Here is a 5,000-nt window from a genome sequence, read left to right as displayed (position 1 = left end):
AGCGTAGTCCCTCTTCCCGCTCGCGCCCGTAACCTCAAAGGGATGCCCGAGCGGCTTTTCTTCCCAGGGCTGCTCCCCGCCCAGGGCGGGAGCGCAGGGGGATCCCAGGTCGGCCTTTCACCGTACTCCCTACCTCTTGGCCCTCGTTCCTTCTCCCGTTCTCCATCTAACCCCTTGGCTCTGGGGTTTCCGCTCTCCCTCTCTCGCTCTCTCTCCTGCTCCCTGGCCGAGCCGCCTGGGAGGACGAGGGTCGAGGGGGAAGGCAACGGTCGGGCTGGGGCACACCGCACGGTGAGAACCCCCTTCGCCTGCCTCCACACCTCTGTCGTCCTCCCCACTGACGTAGGGGCTCGGGAAAAGACTGGAAATCGCGAAGCTCGGCAGTGGCGCGGAGAGGCCACCCACCGCCGCCGCTGTCGCCACCGCCGCGGAGGCCGCCCTTTCGGACACGAGGGGCAGCGCGAGCCTCCGCTGGCCGGGTACGCATCTGGAAGAAAAGGGCCGCCCTCGGAGAAGATCGCTGTGCTTCCCCGCACAGGGAGCGATTCGGACGACGGGCCCCCACGCCTGGCTGGGTGGGCGCCCCGCCGTTCGCCCGTACGGGTCGTCGGACCACTGCCTTCGCTCGGTTCGGGTCAAACTCCCCACGGCTCGGCCACCTCCGCAGACGGGAGGCGAGGCCGGCATGCGCGCCCAAAGATAGGTGTCGGAAGCCCGGGGGTAGAGGAGGAAGGGGACCGCTCACCTTAAGCCAGCGCGGGCTCCAAAGCCCGGGCCGAGCGAGCGGCGCCACCTCCCCACCCGGGAGCGCTGCGCCAGATCGATCGGAGGAAGAGCAGGGGTGCATGTAGGGACTTGCCCAAGTACGGAGGCTGCAAACCCCTGTCGTCGGGAGATACGTGCCCACGAGTCCTGGAAGCGCGACTCGGGTACAGGCGCCCTTGCGGGGGGGTACTGGATGTGGAACAGCACTGGGGTCGAAGCCACAAAAGCATCCGCCCTCATGGAGCCTCTCCTCGGCCTAAAAATCCAGATTTTAGCCTTGACGGCGCCCCCATGTGGAGAACCAGGGCCCGCGGGGGGGTCTGGCCAGGCTCACTTCAACCCAGGAACACCTCTCTGACTTGGGATAGGCGACCGGCAAAAGTCCCCCCACGCAGCTGCGGAAGCCTGGGTTCAGCCAAGGTGCAGACCTCCAGCCGAACAGGGACTCATAGCCAAAACGCATACCCAGGCCTACGGAGGTGAAAACCAGCTTAAATGAGTCGAAATGTGTCGGGGCTGAGAGGTACCTCTCTCTCATATATTCTGCCGGTGGTGTGCAAAACTGGGTCTTTGCATGGAGTGTCACCCTATACCCACTTTAGGGACGCATGCAAAAAAGTGCCCGATCGCCTGGAACTGTCAGGCGGATTCGGCTCCCTGGAATTTCCTCATTCTGGTTCTTTTTCACTTTTTGTCTCTTTTGCGACATCTAGTGGGCAGGCTGCATTACTGCAACCGGGGACACCTCAAAACGCTTGGAACTGGGGAGCGGGCTCAATTTACAAACGTTTTGCGGGTCCTGGAAGTCAAAATTGTGACTTCTGAAAACGACTAAGTATCAAGGACTCATCGCGCGAATCGCTCTGGAACTGAAATCGGATGCGCGCACTGACATGCTCCCCTCTCTGGAAGTCTGACACAAGTTGAAAAATTTTCTAAGTCCCCAAAAATTTTTTTTTTCAACTTTTTTTCAATTTTCCCCCTGTGGGATATATATTTTACCCACACTTTTGGAGCCCTCCTGGGATGCCCTCTAACATACTAGAACCTCATTTTGTGGAAGTTTTCACAAAATTGTGAAATTTTCCAAAAAGTCAGAAATTTTGCAAAAACGACTAAGTATCAAGGACTCATCGCGCGAATCGCTCTGGAACTGAAATCGGATGCGCGCACTGACATGCTCCCCTCTCTGGAAGTCTGACACATGTGTGAAAATTTTCTAAGTCCCCAAAAATTTTTTTTTTCAACTTTTTTTCAATTTTCCCCCTGTGGGATATATATTTTACCCACACTTTTGGAGCCCTCCTGGGATGCCCTCTAACATACTAGAACCTCATTTTGTGGAAGTTTTCACAAAATTGTGAAATTTTCCAAAAAGTCAGAAATTTTGCAAAAACGACTAAGTATCAAGGACTCATCGCGCGAATCGCTCTGGAACTGAAATCGGATGCGCGCACTGACACGCTCCCCTGTCTGGAAGTCTGACAAAAGTTGAAAAATTTTCTAAGTCCCCAAAAATTTTTTTTTTCAACTTTTTTTCAATTTTCCCCCTGTGGGATATATATTTTACCCACACTTTTGGAGCCCTCCTGGGATGCCCTCTAACATACTAGAACCTCATTTTGTGGAAGTTTTCACAAAATTGTGAAATTTTCCAAAAAGTCAGAAATTTTGCAAAAACGACTAAGTATCAAGGACTCATCGCGCGAATCGCTCTGGAACTGAAATCGGATGCGCGCACTGACATGCTCCCCTCTCTGGAAGTCTGACACATGTGTGAAAATTTTCTAAGTCCCCAAAAATTTTTTTTTTCAACTTTTTTTCAATTTTCCCCCTGTGGGATATATATTTTACCCACACTTTTGGAGCCCTCCTGGGATGCCCTCTAACATACTAGAACCTCATTTTGTGGAAGTTTTCACAAAATTGTGAAATTTTCAAAAAGTCAGAAATTTTGCCAAAAACGACTAAGTATCAAGGACTCATCGCGCGAATCGCTCTGGAACTGAAATCGGATGCGCGCACTGACACGCTCCCCTGTCTGGAAGTCTGACAAAAGTTGAAAAATTTTCTAAGTCCCCAAAAATTTTTTTTTTCAACTTTTTTTCAATTTTCCCCCTGTGGGATATATATTTTACCCACACTTTTGGAGCCCTCCTGGGATGCCCTCTAACATACTAGAACCTCATTTTGTGGAAGTTTTCACAAAATTGTGAAATTTTCCAAAAAGTCAGAAATTTTGCAAAAACGACTAAGTATCAAGGACTCATCGCGCGAATCGCTCTGGAACTGAAATCGGATGCGCGCACTGACATGCTCCCCTCTCTGGAAGTCTGACACAAGTTGAAAAATTTTCTAAGTCCCCAAAAATTTTTTTTTTCAACTTTTTTTCAATTTTCCCCCTGTGGGATATATATTTTACCCACACTTTTGGAGCCCTCCTGGGATGCCCTCTAACATACTAGAACCTCATTTTGTGGAAGTTTTCACAAAATTGTGAAATTTTCAAAAAGTCAGAAATTTTGCCAAAAACGACTAAGTATCAAGGACTCATCGCGCGAATCGCTCTGGAACTGAAATCGGATGCGCGCACTGACACGCTCCCCTGTCTGGAAGTCTGACAAAAGTTGAAAAATTTTCTAAGTCCCCAAAAATTTTTTTTTTCAACTTTTTTTCAATTTTCCCCCTGTGGGATATATATTTTACCCACACTTTTGGAGCCCTCCTGGGATGCCCTCTAACATACTAGAACCTCATTTTGTGGAAGTTTTCACAAAATTGTGAAATTTTCCAAAAAGTCAGAAATTTTGCAAAAACGACTAAGTATCAAGGACTCATCGCGCGAATCGCTCTGGAACTGAAATCGGATGCGCGCACTGACATGCTCCCCTGTCTGGAAGTCTGACAAAAGTTGAAAAATTTTCTAAGTCCCCAAAAATTTTTTTTTTCAACTTTTTTTCAATTTTCCCCCTGTGGGATATATATTTTACCCACACTTTTGGAGCCCTCCTGGGATGCCCTCTAACATACTAGAACCTCATTTTGTGGAAGTTTTCACAAAATTGTGAAATTTTCCAAAAAGTCAGAAATTTTGCAAAAACGACTAAGTATCAAGGACTCATCGCGCGAATCGCTCTGGAACTGAAATCGGATGCGCGCACTGACATGCTCCCCTCTCTGGAAGTCTGACACATGTGTGAAAATTTTCTAAGTCCCCAAAAATTTTTTTTTTCAACTTTTTTTCAATTTTCCCCCTGTGGGATATATATTTTACCCACACTTTTGGAGCCCTCCTGGGATGCCCTCTAACATACTAGAACCTCATTTTGTGGAAGTTTTCACAAAATTGTGAAATTTTCAAAAAGTCAGAAATTTTGCCAAAAACGACTAAGTATCAAGGACTCATCGCGCGAATCGCTCTGGAACTGAAATCGGATGCGCGCACTGACACGCTCCCCTGTCTGGAAGTCTGACAAAAGTTGAAAAATTTTCTAAGTCCCCAAAAATTTTTTTTTTCAACTTTTTTTCAATTTTCCCCCTGTGGGATATATATTTTACCCACACTTTTGGAGCCCTCCTGGGATGCCCTCTAACATACTAGAACCTCATTTTGTGGAAGTTTTCACAAAATTGTGAAATTTTCCAAAAAGTCAGAAATTTTGCAAAAACGACTAAGTATCAAGGACTCATCGCGCGAATCGCTCTGGAACTGAAATCGGATGCGCGCACTGACATGCTCCCCTGTCTGGAAGTCTGACAAAAGTTGAAAAATTTTCTAAGTCCCCAAAAATTTTTTTTTTCAACTTTTTTTCAATTTTCCCCCTGTGGGATATATATTTTACCCACACTTTTGGAGCCCTCCTGGGATGCCCTCTAACATACTAGAACCTCATTTTGTGGAAGTTTTCACAAAATTGTGAAATTTTCCAAAAAGTCAGAAATTTTGCAAAAACGACTAAGTATCAAGGACTCATCGCGCGAATCGCTCTGGAACTGAAATCGGATGCGCGCACTGACATGCTCCCCTCTCTGGAAGTCTGACACATGTGTGAAAATTTTCTAAGTCCCCAAAAATTTTTTTTTTCAACTTTTTTTCAATTTTCCCCCTGTGGGATATATATTTTACCCACACTTTTGGAGCCCTCCTGGGATGCCCTCTAACATACTAGAACCTCATTTTGTGGAAGTTTTCACAAAATTGTGAAATTTTCAAAAAGTCAGAAATTTTGCCAAAA

This window comes from Phyllobates terribilis, unplaced genomic scaffold (assembly GCF_046119375.1).
Source record: "Phyllobates terribilis strain yellow unplaced genomic scaffold, ASM4611937v1 Scaffold_2375__1_contigs__length_136977, whole genome shotgun sequence".
In the NCBI taxonomy this organism is placed as follows: Eukaryota; Metazoa; Chordata; class Amphibia; order Anura; family Dendrobatidae; genus Phyllobates; species Phyllobates terribilis.
Note: the sequence above shows the minus strand (reverse complement) of the source record.